Here is a 23,854-nt window from a genome sequence, read left to right on the forward strand (position 1 = left end):
TCATCTAAAGAGTGATGAATTTTATCAATCACCCAGTGCATGTTAATGAGATACAGAACACAAGATAGCAAAATCAAGGTGGAAAAGAAGTCAATACAAAAAAGAGAACTATTATTTACCAGGTATAGAATAAGGGCCAGAACTTATAGAAACTATTTTCAGAGTATATTCCATTAAATTCTTACAACCACCCAACTAATGTGTGGAGAATAAATATCTTGTCCGTGATCACATAGCCAACACAAAGCAGAGCTGAGACTCAAACCTGCATTTATCAAATTTCATACTCTCTCTCATAATATATATATATATATATATATATATATATATATATATATATATATATGAAATAGATACCAAACAAGTATAATTACCTAAATTCTAAATAGTAAATTAAACATAACATGCATGGCTAATACTTTTTAAAATTCTGCACTAGTAAACAAATTTAATTTGTAGGAAGTTGTTTGAGCCTCATATAGACTCATGAACACATATTTTAATCACAGTTTGCATTTACTCTATTCTATCTTTTCTAAGTTTCTTACTTGCTATGAAGAACTATTACAAAATTCAGTCTTCCTAGATTGATAAACACATTTCTATTCACCCTAATTCAATCTTGGATTGCTAAAACTTTACCACATTCCCTATGAACTTTATCATTCTAAATGGAAGAATTCTAATTATGTTTTGTTCCATTTAGTTTATTATAGTCTCAGAAAGAATTTGCAAGACTGAGAAAGAACATTTTCTGTACATCTTTAAACATCTTTTGGGGTCAAGTGTCCTTATTAAGAGTACTTTGCCTTAGGCTCTGCTGTGCCATGGGATCTGATAAATTGGATTCCATGAAGTTCTTGGGAAGTCTATGGTGCAGACCACTTACCAAAAGAAAAGTTCTCAGAAGTGTCTCAAATCTCAGAAGCCAAAACTCAGCTTAGGTGTTATCCATGAGTGAGTATTCTGACACACTTCTTAAGATTCTAGACTTTAGCTTATTTTATTAACAGATATTTTTCTATGATGATAGTATGTACCAAATATAGCATTTTATAGAATAGGTAGTGTACATATATATATATATATATATGTACATATATATATATATATATACATATATATATATATGAATAATCTGAAAACCAAAGGCTATACATTTTATGCAGTAAATTGCCATTTTTTCAAGTAATTGGCTTCAAAAGAAAACATATATTCTCAACTTTATATTTAAAAACAAGTTAGTTTTTTACCAGAAAATATTATTTAATATGCTCTGGGCATAATTTCAACTTGAAGGAACCTATACTAGTATATAAACTTTCCTTAGTTTTTAACATGTTCATACATGTATAATAAATATATTAAACAAAATATTCTATGAAAAAAGATTATTCAATTATATATTTTATCTCATTTTAAAATAGAATTAAGTAAATAGAATGATAGCCTCTTTAGTTTATGGTCATTTTATGAGGCTACACTTGTCCATAAGCAAAAAATAGAGCACTCTAGGAAGTAGACACTGCACTCTCAAAGGGGACACACAAAATCTAACACTACAAGACCTAGGGCAGAAGCAGTAATTTGAAAGAGGCCTGGGTCAGACCCACTTGCTGATCTTGGAGAGGCTCCTAGAGATGCAGGAGACAATTGAAACTCACCCTTGGGACATAGATGCTGGCAGCAGCCATTTGGTTGATGAGGACACTGGTGCTGGTAAGAGCCATTTTGAAATCCTCTCTCTAGCTTATTGACTTCAGGACATGGTCCTGACTACCAGTGAGCCAGCATTAGCTCCAGGTGTCCCCAGAGCATGCAGCCAGCCATGGCAGTAGTTGCTCCACTCATTAGTTGCTCAACACTAGCTATGAAACCCCACACCCCTCAGCTGGCTACCGTGAGGCTCAGCTCCACCCACCAGTGGGCCAGCACCTCCCAGGGAAGGAAAAAACTCTTACATGCAAATGGAGCAGAAAAGAAAGCTGGGGTAGCAATACTTAGGTAAAATCAAAGGACTGTAACAAGTGACAAAGAAGGGCATTACATAATAATTGAGGAATAATTGTAAATATATATGCACCTAATGCAGGCACACCTAAATACATAAAGCAAAAATTAGTAGACATAAACAGAGAAATTGACAGTGACACAATAGTAGTACAGGTCTTTAGCACTATAGTGACATTAATAAAGAGATCATCCAGAATGAATATCAATAAGGAAATACAAGTTTTAAATGACACATTAGATTAGATTAGAAGATATATATAGAACATTCCATCCAAAAGCAGCAGAATACACATTCTTTTCAAGTGCACATGGAACATTCTCCAGGATAGATCACATGCTGGACCACAAAACAAGTCTCAGTAAATATAAGAAAACTAAAACCATATCAAATGTCTTTTCCAATGATAATGCTGTGAGACTAGAAACCAACTACTAGAAAAAGAATACAAAAAAATGCAAACACATGGAAGCTAAACAACCTGCTAATAACCGACCAATCGGTCAGTGAAGAAATCAGAAAGGACGTCAAAAAATACCTGGAGAAAACTGAAAACAAAAACACATCAATCCAAATTCTATGAGGTGCAGCAAAAGAAGTTCTAAGAAGGAAGTTTATAGCAATACAAGCTTACCTCAGAAAACAAGAAAAATCTCCAAAAAGCAACCTCACCTTACACCTAAAGGAATAAGAAAAAATAAGATCATTATATCATTTCTTTTTGGATTCTGCATATAAGGGATATCATATGATATTTCTCTTTCTCTGTTTGACTTACTTCACTCTGTATGACAGACTCTAGGTCCATCCACCTCACTACAGATAACTCAATTTCATTTATTTTTATGGCTGGGTAATAGTCCATTGTATATACACACATATTCTTTATCCATTCATCTGTTGATGGACATTTCATATTCCATTGTATATTCACATCTTCTTTATCCATTCACCTGTTAATGGACATTTAAGTTGGTTCCATGTCCTTGCTATTGTTAATAGTGGGGCAATGAACATTGTGGTAGCTGTTTCTTTTTGAATTATGTTTTTCTCAGGGTATATGCCCAGTAGTGGGATTGCTGAATCATATGGTAGTTCTACTTTTAGTTTTTAAAGGAACATCTGTACTGTTCTCCATAGTGGCTGTATCAATTTACATTCCCACCAACAGTGTAGGAAAATTCTCTTCTCTCCACACCCTCTCTAGCATTTATTATTTGTGGATTTTTTTTTTTTCTTTGCAGTATGCGGGCCTCCCACTGCTGTGGCCTCTCCCGTTGCGGAACACAGGCTCCAGACGTGCTGACTCAGAGGCCATGGCTCACAGGCCCAGCCACTCCATGGCATGTGGGATCTTCCCAGACCAGGACACGAACCCATGTCCCCTGCATCGGCAGGCAGACTCTCAACAACTGTAGCACCAGGGAAGACCCTGCCCGTTTTTTGATTGGGCTGTTTCTTTTGATGATATTAAGCCTCATGAGCTGTTTATAAATTTTGGAGACTAGTCCCTTGTCAGTCATATCATTTTCAAATATTTTCTCGCATTCTGTGGGTTGTCTATTTGTTTTGTTTATGGCTTCCTTTGCTGTGCAAAAGCTTTTGAGTTCAATTAGGTCCCACTTTTTAATTTTTGTTTTTATTTCTATTAGTCTGGGAAACAGAACAAGAAAGGTATTGCTGTGAAATATGTCACAGAGTGTTCTGCCTATGTTTGCCTCTAGGCGTTTCATAATGTCCAGTCTCACATTTAGGTCTTTAATCCATTTTGAGCTTATTTTTGTGTAAGGTGTTAAAGAATGATCTAATTCCATTTTTTTTACATGTAGCTGTCCAGTTTTCCCAGCACCATTTGTTGAAGAAGATGCCTTTCCACCACTGTGTAGCCTTGCCTCCTTTGTCATAGATTAATTGGCCATGGGTGTGTTGGTTTATTTCTAGGCTGTCTATCCTGTTCCATTGATCTATGTTTCTGTTTTTGTGTCAGTACCACACTGTTTTGATGACTATAGCATTGTAGTATAACCTGAAGTCAGAGAGCCTCATTCCTCCAGCTCCGTTTTTCTTTCTCAAGATTGCATTGCCTATTTGGAGTCTTTTGTGTCTCCATATAAATTTTAAGATATTTTGTCCTAGTTCTGTGAAAAATGTCATCAATAATTTGATAGGGATTGCATTGAATCTGTAGATTGCCTTGGGTAGTACAGTCATTTTGACAGTATTGATTCTTCCAATCCATGAACATGGTATATCTATCCATCTGTTTGTGTCATCTTTGATTTCTTTCATCAGTGTCTTATAGTGTCTGATTACAGGTCTTTTACCTCCTTAGGTAGGTTTATTCCTAGGTATTTTTTTCATTTTTTTTGTGATGATAAATGGGATTGTATCCTTAATTTATCTTTCTGAACTTTGCTGTTAGTGTAGAGAGATGCAAGAGATTTCTGTGCATTAATTTTGTAACCTGCGACTTTACCAAATTTATTGATGAGCTCTAGTAGTTTTTTGGTAACGTCTTTAGGATCTTCTATGTATAGTATCATGTCATCTGCAAACAGTGACAGTTTAAATTCTTTTTCAATTTTGATTCTTTTTATTCCCTTTTCTTCTCTGATTGCTTTAGCTAGGACTTCTAAAACTAATTTGAATAAAAGTGGTGAGAGTGGACATGTTTGTCTTGTCCCTGATCTTTGAGGAAAAGCTTTCTGTATTTCACCATTGAGAATGATGTTAGCTGCTGCTCTGTCATATATGGCCTTTATTATGTTGAGGTATGTTCCCTCTATGCCCACTTTCTGGAGTGTTTTTATCATAAGTGGGTACTGAATTTTGTAAAAAGCTTTTTCTGCATCTATTGAAATGATCATATGATTTTTATTCTTCAATTTGTTGAAGTGGTGTATCGCACTGATTGATTTGTGGATATTGGAGAATCCTTGAAACCCTGGAATAAATCCCACTTGATTATGGTATATGATCATTTTAATGTATTGTTGGATTTGGATTGGCAATATTTTGTGGAGGATTTTTGCATCTATGTTCATCAGTGATATTGGGCTGTAATATTATTTTATTTTTGTGGTGTCTTTGTCTGGTTTTGGTATCAGGGTGATGGTGGTCTCATAGAATGAGCTAACGAGTTTTCCTTCCTCTGCAATGTTTTGGAAAAGTTTGAGAATGATAGGTGTTAGCTCTTCTCTAAATGTTTGATAGAATTCGCCTGTCAAGTCATCAGGTCCTGGACTTTTGTTTGTTGGGAGTTTTTTAATCACAATTTCAATTTCAGCACTTGTGTTTGGTCTGTTCATATTTTCTATTTCTTCCTGATTCAGCCTTGGGAGACTGTACCTTTCTAAGAAATTGTCCATTTCTTCCTGGTTGTCCACTTTATTGGCATACAGTTAGCTGTAGTAGTCTCTTATTATCCTTTGTATTTCTGTGGTGTCAGTTGTAACTTCTCCTTTTTCATTTCTAATTTTATTGGTTTGAGTCCACTCCTGTTTTTTTCTTGATGAGTCTGGCTAAAATTTTATCATTTTTTTTTAATCTTTTCAAAGGACTAGCATTTACTTTCATTGATATTTGCTATTGTTTTCTTTGTCTCTATTTCATTTATTTCTGCTCTGATCTTTATGATTTCTTTCTTTCTACTAACTTAGGTTTTGTTTGTTCTTCTTTCTCTAGTTGCTTTCAGTGTATAGTTAGGTTGTTTATTTGAGAATTTTCTTGTTTCCTGAGGTAAGATTGTATTGCTATAAACTTGCCTCTTAGAACTGCTTTTGCTGCATCCCATAGGTTGTGGATTCTTATGCTTTCATTTTCATTTGTCTCTAGGAATTTTTTGATTTCCTCAGTTATCCATTGGTTGTTTAGTAGCATATTGTTTAGCTTCCATGACTTTGTGTTTTTTTTTAGTTTTTGTTCGTGTCTCATAGTGTTGTGATCAGAAAAGATGCTTGATATGATTTCAATTTTCTTAAATTTACTGAGGCCGCCTTCTGGCCCAGCATGTGGTCAGTCCTGGAGAATGTTCCCTGTGCACTTGAGTAGAATGTGTATTCTGTGGCTTTTAGAATAAATGCTCTATAAATACCAATTAAGTCCATCTGGTCTAATGTGCTATTTAAAGCCTGTGTTTCCTTATTGATTTTCTATCTGGATGATCTGTCCATTGATAAAAGTGGGGTGTTAAAGTTCTCCACTATTATTGGGTTACTGTTGATTTTTCCCTTTATGGTTGTTAGTACTTGCCTTATATATTGAGGTGCTCCTATGTTGAGTACATTTATATTTACAATTGTTATATCTTCTTCTTGGGTTGATTCCTTGATCATTATGTGTGTCCTTCTTCATCTCATAACAGTCTTTATTTTAAATTCTATTTTATGTGATATGAGTACTGCTACTCCAGTTTTCTTTTGATTTCCATTTGCATGGAATACCTTCTCCCATCTCCTCATTTTCAGTCTGTATGTGTCCCTAGGTCTGAGGTGGGTCTCTTGTAGACAGCATATATGCGGATCTTGTTTTTGTATCTACTTAGCCAGTCCATGTCTTTTGGTTGCTGTGTTTAATCCATTTACTTTTAAGGTAATTATTGATATGTATGTTCCTATTACCATTTTCTTAATTGTTTTGGGTTTGTTCTTGTAGGTCTTTTCCTTCTCTTGTGTTTCCTTCCAAGGGAAGTTGCCTTAGTATTTGTTGCAAAGCTGGTCTGGTGGTGCTGAATTCTCTTAGCTTTTCCCTGTTTGTAAAGCTTTTGATTTCTCCATCAAATCTGAATGAGACCCTTGCTGGGTAGAGTAATCTTAGTTGTAGTTTCTTCTCTTTCACCACTTGAAATATATTGTGCCACTCCCTTCTGGCTTGCAGAGTTTCTGCTGAGCAATCACCTAATAGCATTATGGGAGTCCCCTTGTACGTTATTTGCTTGTTTTCCCTTGTTGCTTTTAATATATTTTCTTTTTTTTTTCTTTTTTTTTGCAGTATGCAGGCCTCTCACTGTTGTGGCCTCTCCTGTTGTGGAGCACAGGCTCTGGACACGCAGGCTCAGCGGCCATGGCTCACTGGTCCAGCCACTCCACAGCATGTGGGATCTTCCCAGACCAGGGCATGAATCCATGTCCCCTGCATTGGCAGGCAGACTCAACCACTGCATGGAAGCCCTCATTGTCTTTAATTTTTGTCAGTTTGATTACTATGTGTCTCAGTGTGTTTCTTCTTTGGTTTATCCTGCCTGTGACTCTGTGCTTCTTGGACTTGGTTGACTGTTTGCTGTCCCATGTTAGGGAAGGTTTCAGCTATTATCTCTGAAAATATTTTCTTGAGAGCTTTCTTCTTCTGGGACCCCTATAATGTGAATGTTGGTGCATTTAGTGTTGTCACAGAGGTCTCTTAGGCTGTCTTCATTTATTGTACTTCTTTCTTTATTCTGTTCCATGGTAATGATTTCCACCATTCTGTCTTCTGGGTCACTTATCCATTCTTCTTCCTTTGTTATTCTTCTATTGATTCCTTTTTAGTGTATGTTTCATTTCAGTTATTGTATTGTTCATCTCTGTTTATTCTGTAGCTCCTAGAACTCTTTATTAAACATTCCCTGCATCTTCTCAATCTTCAGCTGCATTCTTTTTCTGAGATCCTGGATCATCTTCACTATCATTATTCTGAATTCTTTTTCTGGAATGTTACCTATCTCCACTTCATTTAGTTGTTTTCCTGGGGGGGTTATCTTGTTCCTTCATCTGGGACATAATCCTTTTCCTTTTCCTTTTCATTTTGTCTAACCATCTGTGATTGTGGTTTTTGTTCTGCAGATTGCAGGAGTGTAGTTCTTCTTGCTTTTGTTGTCTGTCCTCTGGTGGATGATACTATCCAAGAGGCGTGCCAAGGTATTTAATTTTAAAGCTCCATAGTATTTCATATCTTTTGTTGATATGTCTTTGAATATAGGTATACTCTAATTAGTTATTTTCAAGGTAACAAGTTTGAGCAATAAAAGATATTTTAATACTTTCCATATTTCATCTGGACAATTATTGTAAACTTTGTTTTCCATATATAATCCGTGTTATCCCAGAAGAGTTACCAATATTTAGATCATTGATAGATTTCAACCCTCTTGCTATAATGAAGCAAAAGTATCAATTTTTCAGCATAGTCAAATCAATACCAGAATAATATAGATACTTAAACCTTGATCAATATAACTACTTCAATAATTCAGTCATGAATTAGGACTAGTAAACTATTAAAAAGTAATCAAAAAGGACACTAGCAAAAGAAGAGATGTCATACAAGTAAAAAAATATAATGCTTTTTCTCCAATTAATGAAACAAATGCCTCATTCCATTCATTAAAAAGACAACCCTCAGAATGGGAGAAAATATTTGCAAATGAAGCAATGGACAAAGTATTAATCTCCAAAATATACAAACAGCTCATTTAGCTCAATATCAAGAAAAAAAAAATCAAAATGTGTGTGGGGGAAGATCTAAATAGACGTTTCTCCAAAGAAGACATACAGATGGTCAAAAAGCACATGAAAAGATGCTCAACATCACTAAGTATTAGAGAAATGTACATCAAATCTAAATGAGGTAACATTTCACACTGGTCAGAATGGCTATCATCAAAAAAATCTACAAACAATAAATGCTGGAGAGTGTGTGGAGAAAAAGGAACCCTCCTACACTGTTGGTGGGAATGTAAATTGATGCAGCTACTATGGAGAACAGTATGGAAGTTCCTTAAAAAACTAAAAATAGAACTACCACATGACCCAGCAACCCTGGGCATATACCTGGACAAAGCCATCATTTGAAAAGATACATTCACCCCAATGTTCATTACAGTGCTATTTACAATAGCCAGGACATGGAAGCCACCTAAATGTCCATCAATAGAAGAACGGATAAATAAGACGTGTTACAAATACACAACAAAATATTACTCAGCCATAAAAAAGAATGAGATAATGCATTTGCAGCAACATGGATGGACCTAGAGATTGTCATACTGAATGAAGTTAGCCATACACAGAAAGACCAATATCATATGATATTGCTTATATGAGGAATTTAAAAAAGGAGTGCAAATGAACTCATTTACAAAACAGAGGTATAGTCATGGTTGTAGAAAAAAAAAAAAAACTTATGGTTACCAGGGGATAAGGCAGGGAGAGGGATAAATTGTGAGACTGGGAGTGACATATACACACTATTTTATATAGAAAGGTAACTAATAAGAACCTGCTGTATAGCATGGGGAATTCTACTCAGTACTCTGTAATGGCCTATATGAGAAAAGAATCTAAAAAAGAAAGAGTGGATATAAGTATACGTGTAACTGATTTCCTTTGCTGTACACCTGAAACTAGCACAACACTGTAAATCAACTATACTCCAATAATTTTTTTTTTTAATGCATTGCCTAGACACCAGTATCAAGCTAGCTGAGAATCCAAGACTGAAGTGGGGACTAGGGGAATATTTTGAAGAATATGATAAAATCACACCAAAGAGCACTTCTTTAATAAGAAGAGAGTTTTTGTATCTCAAGTTCATAAGTTCTTTCCCTTGGATAATACTGGCCATATACACCCTAATTTTGAATCTGTAAACCAAGATTCTTTAGTATGATCATTCCTTTTGGTAACTTTTTTTTTTCTAAAACTTTCCATTTATTTAAGAATAAGAAGCCTGACATATTATAAGGACTCCATTTTTTAATTACAATTTAGAATCTTTTCCCTTATCCAGGATTCAATTAATGTTCTGTATTTCATCTATTTTTTACACTTTATAACTATCTTTGCTACCAAATATTTTATTCTTTTTGTGGTTGTAAATAGATGAGGCAAGAACAGCCTCTAATAGTTTCTTTAAAACCAACTGTAATCCATCCCTCCTGTTGAGTGAAATAAATTGAAAGGGTGTTATTAGTTCTTGGTTAATCCTTTAATTATCTGAAAAACCTTAATTGAGGTTGTTAGTACTCCTAAAATTGACTTGCAAGAACAGCTAATCTGGGTCAGTACCCTGATTCATTATTAGTTAATTGATTATTGAAAATATAGGTATTGAGGGGACCTTGAAGATGGCGGAAGAGTAAGACGCGGAGATCGCCTTCCTCCCCACGGATACACCAGAAATACATCCACACGTGGAACAACTCCTACAGAACTCCTACTGAAGGCTGGCAGAAGACCTCAGAGCTCCCAAAAGGCAAGAAACTCCCCACGTAACTGGGTAGGGCAAAAGAAAAAACAGAGACAAAAGAATAAGGACGGCACCTGCACCAGTGGGAGGGAGCTGTGAAGGAGGAAAAGTTTCCACACACTAGGAAGCCCCTCCGCGGGCGGAGACTGCGGGAGGCAGAGGGGGGAGTTTCGGGACCGTGGAGTAGTGCACAGAGACGGGTGCGGAGGGCAAAGCGGGGAGATTCCTGCACAGACGATCGGTGCTGACCGGCACTCACCAGCCCGAGTGGCTTGTCTGCTCACCCGCCGGGGCGGGCGGGGCTGCGAGCTGAGGCTCGGGTTTTGGTTTTGGACGGAGCTCAGGGAGAGGACTGGGGTTGGCGGCTTGAACATAGCCTGAAGGGGTTAGTGCGCCACGACTAGCCGGGAGGGAGTTCGGGGAAAAGCCTGCACCGGCCGAAGAGGCAAGAGACTTTTTCTTCCCTCTTTGTTTCCTGGTGCGCGAGGAGAGGGGTTTAAGAGCGCTGCTTAAAGGAACTCCAGAGACGGGCGCGAGCCGCGGCTAAAAGCGCGAACCCCAGAGACGGGCGCGAGCCGCGGCTGAGGGCGCGAGCCCCCGAGACGGGCGCGAGCCGCGGCTGAAAGCGCAAACCCCAGAGACGGGCGCGAGCCGCGGCTAAAACCGCGGACCCCAGAGACGGGCGGGAGACGCTAAGGCTGCTGCTGCCGCCACCAAGGGGCCTGTGGGCGAGCACAGGTCACTCTCCACACCCCTCTTCTGCGGAGCCTGTGCAGCCCGCCGCTGCCAGGTTCCCGGGATCCAGGGACAACTTCCCCGGGAGTACGCACTGCGGGTCTCAGGCTGGTGCAACATCACGCCGGCCTCTGCCGCAACATCACGCTGCCTCTGCAGCCGCAGGCCCGCCCCGCACGTAGTGCCCCTCCTACCCCATCCCCCAACCCCCGGCCTGAGTGAGCCGGAGGCCCCGAATCAGCGGCTCCTTTAACCCCTTCCTGTCTGAGCGAAAAAACAGACGCCCTCCAGCGACCTACACGCAGAGGCAGGGCCAAATCCAAAGCTGAGCTCCTGTGAGCTGTGAGAACAAAGAAGAGAAAGGGAAATCTCTCCCAGCAGCCACAGAAGCAGCGGATTAAAGCTCCACAATCAACTTGATATACCCTGCATCTGTGGAATACCTGAATAGACAAGGAATGATCCCAAATTGAAGAGGTGGAATTTAGGAGCGAGATCTATGATTTTTTTCCCTTTTCCTCTTTTTGTGAATGTGTACGTGTATGCTTCTGTGTGAGATCCTGTCTGTATACTCTTGCTTCCACCATTTGTCCTAGGGCTCTATCCGTCCATGACTTTTTTTTAAAAATTCTTTTTCTTAATAATTAAGTTTAATTGTAATAACTTTATTATACTTTACCTTCGTTCTTTCTTTCTTTCCTTCCTTCCTTCCCTCCTTTAGACAACGAATCACCCCAAATTGAGGAGGTGGTCTCAGGGAGCAGGATTTATGATTTTTCCCCCTTTACCTCTTTTTGTGAAGGTGTATGTGTATGCTTCTGTGTAAGATTTTCTCTGTATAGCTTTGCTTCCAACATTTGTCCTAAGGTTCTATCCGTCCCTTTTTTTTTTTTTTTTTCTAAATATTTTTTAATTCAATAACTATATTATACTTTATTTTATTTTTACTGTATCATCTTTCTTTCTGTCTTTTTTCCTTCTTTCCCTCCTTCCTTCCTTCCTCCCTCCCTCTCTCCCTCCCTCCTTTCTTTCCTTCTTTGCTTCTTTCTTCCTTCCTTCCTTTCCTCCTTTCCTTCTTTCTTTACTCATACTTCTACTAATTCTCCCTACTTTTTCTCCCTTTTATTCTGAGCCGTGTGGATGAAAGGGTCTTGGTGCTCCAGCCAGGAGTCAGGGCTCTGCCTCTGAGGTAGGAGAGCCAACTTCAGGACACTGGTCAACAAGAGACCTCCCAGCTCCACATAATATTAAACGGTGGAAATATCCCAGAGACCTCCATCTTAACACCAGCACCCAGCTTCACTCAACGACCAGCAAGCCACAGTGCTGGACAACCTATGCCAAACAACTAGCAAAACAGGAACACAACCCCACCCATTAGCAGAGAGGCTGCCTAAAATCATAATAAGGCCACAGACACCCCAAAACACACCACCAGACGTGAACCTGCCCACTAGAGAGACAAGATCCAGCCTCATCCAGCACAACACAGGCACTAGTCCCCTCCACCAGGAAGCCTACACAACCCACTGAAACAACCTTAGCCACTGGAGACAGACATCAAAAACAACGGGAACTATGAAAGTGCAGCCTGCAAAAAGGAGACCCCAAACACAGTAAGATAAGCAAAATGAGAAGACAGAAAAACACACAGCAGATGAAGGAGCAAGATAAAAACCCACCAGACCTAACAAATGAAGAGGAAATAGGCAATCTACCTGAAAAATAATTCAGAATAATGATAGTAAGGATGATCCGAAATCTTGGAAGTAGAATGGACAAAATGCAAGAAACAGTTAACAAGGACCTACAAGAACTAAAGATGAAACAAGCAACGATGAACAATGCAATAAATGAAATTAAAATCACTCTAGATAGGATCAATAGCAGAATAACTGAGGCAGAAGAACGGATAAGTGACCTGGAAGATAAAGTAGTGGAAATAACTACTGCAGAGCAGAATAAAGAAAAAAGAATGAAAAGAACTGAGGACAGTCTCAGAGACCTCTGGGACAACATGAAACGCACCAACATTCGAATTATAGGGGTTCCAGAAGAAGAAGAAAGAAAGAAAGGGACTGAGAAAATATTTGAAGAGATTATAGTTGAAAACTTCCCTAATATGGGAAAGGAAATAGTTAATCAAGTCCAGGAAGCACAGAGGGTCCCATACAGGATAAATACAAGGAGAAACACGCCAAGACACATATTAATCAAACTGTCAAAAATTAAATACAAAGAAAGCATATTAAAAGCAGCAAGGGAAAAACAACAAATAACACACAAGGGAATCCCCATAAGGTTAACAGCTGATCTCTCAGCAGAAACCCTACAAGCCAGAAGGGAGTGGCAGGACATACTGAAAGTGATGAAGGAGAATAGCCTGAAACCAAGACTACTCTACCCAGCAAGGATCTCATTCACATTTGATGGAGAAATTAAAACCTTTACAGACAAGCAAAAGCTGAGAGAGTTCAGCACCACCAAACCAGCTTTACAACAAATGCTAAAGGAACTTCTCTAGACACGAAACACAAGAGAAGGAAATGACCTATAGTAGCGAACCCAAAACAATATATAAAATGGAAATAGGAACATACATATCGATAATTACCTTAAATGTAAATGGACTAAATGCTCCCACCAAAAGACACAGATTGGCTGAATGGATACAAAAACAAGACCCTTATATATGCTGTCTACAAGAGACCCACTTCAGAACTAGAGACACATACAGACTGAAAGTAAGGGGATGGAAAAAGATATTCCATGCAAATGGAAACCAAAAGAAAGCTGGAGTAGCAATTGTCATATCAGACAAAATAGACTTTAAAATAAGGACTATTAAAAGGGACAAAGAAGGACACTACATAATGATCAAGGGATCGATCCAAGAAGAAGATATAACAATTGTAAATATTTATGCACCCAACATAGGAGCACCTCAATACATAAGGCAAATACTAACAACCATAAAAGGGGAGATCAACAGTAACACATTCATAGTAGGGGACTTTAACACCCCAATTTCACCCATGGACAGATCATCCAAAATGAAAATAAATAAGGAAACACAAGCTTTAAATGATACATTAAACAAGATGGACTTAATTGATATTTATAGGACACTCCATCCAAAAACAACAGAATACACATTTTTCTCAAGTGCTCATGGAACATTCTCCAGGATAGATCATATCATGGGGTCACAAATCAAGCCTTGGTAAATTTAAGAAAACTGAAATTGTATCAAGTATCTTTTCCGACCACAACGCCATGAGACTAGATATCAATTACAGGAAAAGATCTTTAAAAAATACAAACACATGGAGGCTAAACAATACACTACTTAATAATGAAGTGATCACTGAAGAAATCAAAGAGGAAATAAAAAATTACCTAGAAACAAATGACAATGGAGACACAACGACCCAAAACCTATGGGATGCAGCAAAAGCAGTTCTAAGGGGGAAGTTTATAGCAATACAAGCCCACCTTAAGAAGCAGGAAACATCTCGAATAAACAACCTAACCTTGCACCTCAAGCAATTAGAGAAAGAAGAACAATAACACCTCAAAGCTAGCAGAAGGAAAGAAATCATAAAAATCAGATCAGAAATAAATGAAAAAGAAATGAAGGAAACAATAGCAAAGATCAATAAAACTAAAAGCTGGTTGTTTGAGAAGATAAACAAAATAGATAAACCACTAGCCAGACTCATCAAGAAAAAAAGGGAGAAGACTCAAATCAATAGAATTAGAAATGAAAAAGGAGAAGTAACAACTGACACTGCAGAAATAAAAAAAATCATGAGAGATTACTACAAGCAACTCTATGCCAATAAAATGGACAATCTGGAAGAAATGGACAAATTCTTAGAAATGCACAACCTGCCAAGACTGAATCAGGAAGAAATAGAAAATATGAACAGACCAATCACAAGCACTGAAATTGAAACTGTGATTAAAAACCTTCCAACAAACAAAAGCCCAGGACCAGATGGCTTCACAGGTGAATTCTATCAAACGTTTAGAGAAGAGCTAACACCTATCCTTCTCAAACTCTTCCAAAATATAGCAGAGGGAGGAACACTCCCAAATTCCTTCTACGAAGCCACCATCACCTTGATACCAAAACCAGACAAGGATGTCACAAAGAAAGAAAACTACAGGCCAATATCACTGATGAACATAGATGCAAAAATCCTCAACAAAATACTAGCAAACAGAATCCAACAGCACATTAAAAGGATCATACACCATGATCAAGTGGGGTTTATTCCAGGAATGCAAGGATTCTTCAATATACGCAAATCTATCAATGTGATAAACCATATTACCAAATTGAAGGAGAAAAACCATATGATCATCTCAATAGATGCAGAGAAAGCTTTTGACAAAATTCAACACCCATTTATGATAAAAACCCTCCAGAAAGTAGGCATAGAGGGAACTTTCCTCAACATAATAAAAGCCATATATGACAAGCCCACAGCAAACATCATCCTCAATGGTGAAAAACTGGAAGCATTTCCACTAAGATCAGGAACAAGACAAGGTTGCCCACTCTCACCACTCTTATTCAACATAGTTTTGGAAGTTTTAGCCACAGCAATCAGAGAAGAAAAGGAAATAAAAGGAATCCAAATCGGAAAAGAAGAAGTAAAGCTGTCACTGTTTGCAGATGACATGATAATATACATAGAGAATCCTAAAGATGCTACCAGGAAACTACTAGAGCTAATCAATGAATTTGGTAAAGTAGCAGGATACAAAATTAATGCACCAAAATCTCTGGCATTCCTATATACTAATGATGAAAAATCTGAAAGTGAAATCAAGAAAACACTCCCATTTACCATTGCAACAAAAAGAATAAAATATCTAGGAATAAACCTACCTAAGGATACGAAAGACCTGTATGCAGAAAATTATAAGACACTGATGAAAGAAATTAAAGATGATACAAATAGATGGAGAGATATACCATGTTCTTGGATGGGAAGAATCAACATTGTGAAAATGACTCTACTACCCAAAGCAATCTACAGATTCAATGCAATCCCTATCAAACTACCACTGGCATTTTTCACAGAACTAGAACAAAAAATTTCGCAATTTGTATGGAAACACAAAAGACCCCGAATAGCCAAAGCAATCTTGAGAACGAAAAAAGGAGCTGGAGGAATAAGGCTCCCTGACTTCAGACTATATTACAAAGCAACAGTCATCAAGACAGTATGGTACTGGCACAAAAACAGAAAGATAGATCAGTGGAACAGGATAGAAAGCCCAGAGATAAACCCACGCACATATGGACACCTTATCTTTGATAAAGGAGGCAGGAATGTACAGTGGAGAAAGGACAGCGTCTTCAATAAATGGTGCTGGGAAAACTGGACAGGTACATGTAAAAGTATGAGATTAGATCACTCCCTAACACCATACACAAAAATAAGCTCAAAATGGATTAAAGACCTAAATGTAAGGCCAGAAACTATCAAACTCTTAGAAGAAAACATAGGAAGAACACTCTATGACATAAATCACAGCAAGATCCTTTCTGACCCACCTCCTAGAGTAATGGAAATAAAAACAAAAATAAACAAATGGGACCTAATGAAACTTCAAAGCTTTTGCACAGCAAATGAAACCATAACCAAGACCAAAAGACAACCCTCAGAATGGGAGAAAACATTTGCAAATGAAGCAACTGACAAAGGATTAATCTCCAAAATTTACAAGCAGCTCATGCAGCTCAATAACAAAAATACAAACAACCCCATCCAAAAATGGGCAGAAGACCTAAATAGACATTTCTCCAAAGAAGATATACAGAATGCCAACAAACACATGAAAGAATGCTCAACATCATTAATCATTAGAGAAATGCAAATCAAAACTACAATGAGATATCATCTCACACCAGTCAGAATGGCCATCATCAAAAAATCAAGAAACAATAAATGCTGGAGAGGGTGTGGAGAAAAGGGGACACTCTTGCACTGCTGGTGGGAATGTGAATTGGTTCAGCCACTGTGGAGAACAGTATGGAGGTTCCTTAAAAAACTACAAATAGAATTACCATATGACCCAGCAATCCCACTACTTGGCATATACCCTGAGAAAACCAAAATTCAAAAAGAGTCATGTACCAAAATGTTCATTGCAGCTCTATTTACAATAGCCAGGACATGGAAACAACCTAAGCGCCCATCATCGGATGAATGGATAAAGAAGATGTGGCACATATACACAATGGAATATTACTCAGCCTTAAAAAGAAATGAAATTGAGCTATTTGTAATGAGATGGATAGACCTAGAGTCTGTCATACAGAGTGAAGTAAGTCAGAAAGAAAAAGACAAATACCGTATGCTAACACATATATATGGAATTTAAGGGAAAAAAATGTCATGAAGAACCTAGGGGTAAGATAGGAATAAAGACGCAGACCTACTGGAGAACGGACTTGAGGGTATGGGGAGGGGGAGGGGTGAGTTTTGACAGGGCGAGAGAGAGTCATGGACATATACACACTAACAAACGTAGTAAGGTAGATAGCTGGGGGGAAGCAGCCGCAAGGCACAGGGATATTAGCTCGGTGCTTTGTGACAGCCTGGAGGGGTGGGATGGGGAGAGTGGGAGGGAGGGAGACGCAAGAGGGAAGACATATGGGAACATATGTATATGTATAGCTGATTCACTTTGTTATAAAGCAGAAACTAACACACCATTGTAAAGCAATTATACCCCAATAAAGATGTTTAAAAAGAAAAAAGAAAATATAGGTATTAATGTTGAACAATGACTTGAATTGCTTTCATGTGTTCTTATATTTCTCTCCTTTAACTTCCTTTAGATTTTATTTTTCACAAGTTGAATTTACTATTCAGTAAATACATAATTTAAATTTCAGTGCAGTGCTTTTAAAACTACTCAAAATGTTGATATTTATCAGTAAATTACCTTTCATTCATGAAGCAATGTAAATCACACTATTTATACCTTTTAGGAATCACCCAATATTTTGGTATTCCTCACTTTCAAAGCATATTTTCTGTTTTCAGTTTACAATTTGATAGAGTGTAACAACCGTTTTGGTTTACCAAACAGCACATATTGTGACTAGAAAACTGTTGGCAATATTTTTAATAATTGACTAAAACCCTGTGACCATTACTGTTTAATAGGAAAAAAAGCAAAGCTGGTGAATATCTGTTTCTCTAAGAGATAGTTTTTTTTTTTTTTTTCTCCTCCAGATAAGAAAGCATCTGAGAAGTCTGGAAATAAATATGACTGGGAAAAAAAGAGTTGTTTGACTTTATTATTATATTAAGATCAATAAGTAGCATGTGCTTTGGTGTTGAATTTGATAAGCCTTCTGCAAAACTTAGGAACAATCATGGGTTGATAAGTACTTAAAAGGGATTGTGGTGCTGGAAATGTGTCTTCTTCTCTGAAAAATATTATATTTTTATATTAAATGAGTATTATATTTTTAAATATCTGCTAAAGCCTGGGATAAATCTCTCTTTCTTAAATTCCTTGGTACTGATGTTAAAAACTTATGCAACTTATTCCCAAAAGATAGAGTCAACAATTGAAGGTTGTAGAAATGTTTTTGTATGAGACTAAACACTACACATTAAAAAAGGTACTTTTGTGAGGTAATGTATGTGTTAACAAACCTTATTGTGGTAATAATTTTGCAATATATGGTGTGTCAAATTATCACATTGTACGCCTTAAACTTACACAATGTTTGCTGTCAAGTAGATTTCAATAAAGCTAAAAACAATGCTCAAAGTTTGCAGTCTGCATATTGCTTCAATTCACATTTAATTCACCCAAGTAAATCAAATGGCAAAACGTGGAATTCAGAAGTCCAGGAGAGGGCTTCCCTGGTGGCGCAGTGGTTGAGAGTCCGCCTTCCGATGCAGGGGACACGGGTTTGTGCTCTGGTCCGGGAAGATCCCACATGCCGCGGAGCAGCTGGGCCCGTGAGCAATGGACACTGAGCCTGTGTTTCCAGAGCCTGTGCTCTGCAATGAGAGAGGCCACGATAGTGAGAGGCCTGCTTACCACAAAAAATAAATAAATAAATATGTAAGTCCAGGAGATTCAGTCTCTCCTGCGTGAAAGGACAAATAACATTGCACAGCAATGATAAAATCTATTACAATGCTTGTAATTTGATTGTGGTTAAAGGAACATAGATTATATTATATTGTTATCTTGAAAGAATCTGAAATTCAGTTTGTAAACTAATAAATTATATTTAATTACATGTGAATTTGCTCTTATAGGTGTAGAATATTAAACAGGTTTTATGGAGCTTCCCTGGTGGCACAGTGGTTGAGAGTCTGCCTGCCAATGCAGGGGACACGGGATCGTGCCCCGGTCTGGAAGGATCCCACATGCCACAGAGCAGCTGGGCCTGTGAGCCATGGCCACTGAGCCTGTGCATCCGGAGCCTGTGCTCTGCAATAGGAGAGGCCACAACAGTGAGAGCCCCACGTACTGCAAAAAAAAAAAAAAAAAAAAGGGTTTTATATTAACTAGATGAAATCTCACATAACCTTGTTATATTCAATTACCATGTTCTGAAATATGTATTAAAATATGACTATATAAGTGAATTTGTTCAATTTATAATGAAATTATGACTTTTTTGCATTGTGTATATGTGTATAGGTAGAGGCCGTATTTGTTGATATCTAATTTATCCACTTATTTCTATCATAAAATTTTGTGTTTATAATTCATCACTTTTTATATTATTTCTTTCTTTTCTAACTTTCTCTTGTAGTGGTAGAATGTTCTATTGCCTCTCCAACCTTTTTAAAAGATCTTTTGCTCATTTGGAAGCTTAGAATTTTCTTTATATTAGTTTTCTATTTTTTTTTTTTTTTTTAGGTTTTCCCAGGCAGGTTTATTTTTAATGAAAGAGGTGTGTGTGTGTGTGTGTGTGTTTGTGTATGTACACATCTCCTCTTCTGAATTAGAAAGTTTTACGACTGAGAAGAGGCAGAAGAGGTGTATGGAGAAAGTCATCAGATGTGTGGGTTTATTTCTGGGCTCTTTAATCTCTTCCATTGATCTCTGTGTCTATTTTGTGCAAGTACCATTCTGTTTTGCTTACTGTAGCTTTGTAGTATAGTCTGAAGTCTAGAAGGGTTAACAGCGGTGCAAATGAATCTGTACACAAAATAGAAACAGACTAACAGATATAGAAAACACATTTATGTTTACCAAAGTGGGGAGAGAGAGGGAAAGGGACAAATTAGGAGTATGGGATTAACAAATACAAAATACTATATGTAAAATAGATAAGCAGCAAGGATTTACTCTATAGCACAGCGAATTACATTCAGTATCTTTTAATAACCTATAATGAAATGTAATCTGCAAAAAAATAAATAAATAACTGAATCACTGTGCTATATACCTTAAACTAACACAATATTGTAAATCAACTATACTTCAATTAAAAAAAAAAAAAAGTCATGAGAATTATCTATCACAGTCAAGGTAAATTCTTCCCAGAGGGAGATTATGTTATCCGAGGCCTCAATCATTCCTACAATGTCAGGCCTTAATGTCCCACCAAGATTAAAAATAACTAGCAGTACAATGGAACTTAAGACATAAATAAAAATAGCAAAAATAATAAAAATAGATGAACAGCATGGGAAAATACAATACTAGAATTATCAGACTGACATTAAAATAGCTCTGATCATTTTTTCAAAGGATATAAAGGACAAATTTGTGTATTCAAGAAAAAATCCCAGCTAAAAAAAATAAATTATAACTGAACCTAAGAACTCAAAGGATATATTTCAGTTTAGATTAGTACAATAAAAGTAAAGAAGTGAACAAAACTCGGTCAGAATGAAATATCTATACTAATGCAATAAGAAAAATAAGAGTGTAAGACACAGAAAACAAAGTAACAGAAAAGACTCAGAAGGCCTTATATACATGTAATGATGTGCAAGAAGAGGACAGAATGGGGCAGAAGTCAAGTTTGAAGAAGTATTTTCTGAGAAAGTTAAAAAAAACAATGAACAACATGAAGCCACAGAGTCAAAAATCAGTAAGAACCTCCTCTCTCCCCCAAAATAAGTCTTCAGACTTGTTACTCATGATACTATGTCATCTATGATTCTGCCAGGGAACACTGCCTTTCAATACCTCTCCCAAAGATTATCATTGAGCTTGTTTAATGTTGATCACAAATGCAAGTTTCATCCAGAAGGAAAACCTAAATGATATTCTGTTTTCTGTTTATATTAAATTTATGGTTTGAAATTTTATAGCATAGAAATAGAATCCACTGTTCTGCTACCTCTTAAGATACAAATATAGTCTTTCTTCAGACAAAGGGCATGGATGCTTATTGTCCATTATAAAAGGTCTGTATCCCTGCGTGTGCAGGTGTCATCTGCTCTTCTTTGCACAACCAGTAGAAATTGAAGATCAGTCAGGGAACTGACATAAATAGTTGTATACTCATGCTGCTTGCTCTGCTATGAGTAACAAAGGTTTTTTTTTTTTTGATAACCAAATGTATGAATTATTTTTGGAGAAAAATAATTAAAACTGAGTTTTTTCCAGTTAAGGGGAAAAATAACAATATGAAATCATACCCTGATTACATGCTAGTTACCACATTCTCTACAATGTGGATGTGCTCATGATGTATTTAATGATAATATGAATGAATATTTGAAATTTAAAAATCACAAACCACTTGCCAATATTGTAAATTCATAAACGTTGAAATAAATACCTACAAGGAAGTAAATTTTAAAAACTGAAGCCTTTGAAAATATTTATAGATCATCCCAAATGTTACAAATAGCAGAGCAAATAAGTTGACATTACTGCTAGTTTCCACTTAATTTCTTCATAATATGGTTGTCTGGTGTTGCATTAGTGAAGTTGCTTCCTACAACCACATGGGTACCCCAGAGACTGTGATGAATCAGTTTACAGCAGTGAAGATCATCAATAGAGGATCCTAAATGTCGATAGCATTCATCTGTCTTTCTGAGGTAACACCTCACACCAATCAGAATGGACATTTTCAAAAAATCTACAAACAATAAATGCTGGAGAGGGAGTGAAGAAGAAGGAACCCTCTTACACACTGTTGGTGGGAAAGTAAATCGATACAGCCACTATGGAGAACAGTATGGAGGTTCCTTAAAAAAATAAAAATAGAACTATTGTATGACCCAGCAATCCCACTACTGGGCATATACCCTGAGAAAACCACAATTCCAAAAGATACATGCACCCCAATATTCACTGCAGCACTATTTACAACAGCCAGGACATGGAAGCAACCTAAATGTCCATCAACAGAGGAACGGATAAAGAAGACATGATACATATATACAATGGAACATTACTCAGCCATAAAAAGGAATGAAATTGTGCCCTTTGCAGAGATGTGGATGAACCAAGAGACTGTCATAAAGAGTGAAGTGCTCTGTAACAGAGCCAGACTGGTTTCCTATCACCCAGGATTTTGCTCTTTAGTTAAAAGGGTTGTCAATCCCAGAGACTTTTCAGCTGCAGGATCTTCAGGTTCTGAGGAGTCTCATGTGGCCACTGCACCTACAGATATCTGCTATCGAACAGTTTTGCCTGATGAAACTATGAGACAATTTGGACCTCAGGATCAGTGATTCCAGATTCCTGGGAACATAGGTTTTTATTGTCACCTCAATGGGACTGCATCACAGAAGAAAAGCCAAGTTCATAAACTTTACCTGATGTTCTAGCAGAACCTTTATCCAGTGAAAGACATGAGTTTGTTATGGCACAATATGTGAATGAATTTCAGGGTAATGATGCACCTTTGAGAAATAAATTAACAGAGCAGAAACTTACTTTGAAAGTGCCAGAATAGAGTGTGCAATCCAAACATGTCTGGAATTGCAGTGAAGAGATTTTGAACCACTATTTCCAGAAGTAGCCACCAACAAACTAATGATTTTGACTGTAGCACAGAAAACTAAGAATGATATGACTGTAGTGAGGAGGTAGAAAATGAAAAAGAAATGCTCTTAGAAAAGTTCATCAACTGTGCTAAGGAAATTGCTATGTTGAAGGCTACTTGGCTGACTTTTTGACCCATCATCTGGTTTGTCATTTTTTGAACCATATACAAAGACTTTTATCTCTGACCCAGGCATCTTATTTTATTTTCCACAATCCTTGAAATAGTAAGACTAACTTACTAGCTTGAAAGTGAATAAAATGTTGACCCTTCTCAGATCTTGACAGTCTTCTTTTGAACTCTTTCAGCTATCACTGCATTCCTAGAATGAGATCTCTTTAAATATTGATGACACAATTGTTTTCCATCTTACCACCGTATGGAGGACTGACAAAGGGACAATGGATGTAGGGAGGAGTGGGCCTCTTGGTGCAATGATTGTGCTTTTCATTTTTAGTAAATTTTATAATCAACTCATGAGAGCACAATAGCTTGGAGACAAGAAAAGAAATTGATCAGAAGAGTCTGCTGACATTGCCAAGTGACATTCTTAAAGACTGTCAGAAGATATAGAATGGCCACTCCTAACTGAATGTCTGACCTGTGGTGCAGAGTATGAAGAGATTGTGGGGTGACTGCCCTGTGTTTCACTGCTGGGGTCCACAGGGTAAAGAATGCATGCACTCTTTCAGGAGCTCTAAACCAGAGGTTGCACTGGGGTCTAAGCATAGATAGGCCAGAGCTGATAAATGGGTCCTCACACACAGCTCAAGAGCAAAGCTGCCTTCAATCCTCCAGTCTAGGGTTCTAGCACTAGTTGTCCAGAATCCTGAAGGCATCCTGTGTTTTACATGAGAGTCATCAAAATT

At 37.4% G+C, this 23,854-nt stretch overlaps 1 pseudogene; it reads left to right on the forward strand.

The window, feature by feature from the left end:
- Nucleotides 1-1,640: 1,640 nt before the first annotated feature.
- Nucleotides 1,641-23,212, forward strand: LOC116742215 (annotated as a pseudogene).
- The last annotated feature ends 642 nt before the right edge of the window (nt 23,213-23,854 follow it).

The sequence above is a fragment of the Phocoena sinus genome, chromosome 17 (assembly GCF_008692025.1).
Source record: "Phocoena sinus isolate mPhoSin1 chromosome 17, mPhoSin1.pri, whole genome shotgun sequence".
Taxonomy (NCBI): Eukaryota; Metazoa; Chordata; class Mammalia; order Artiodactyla; family Phocoenidae; genus Phocoena; species Phocoena sinus.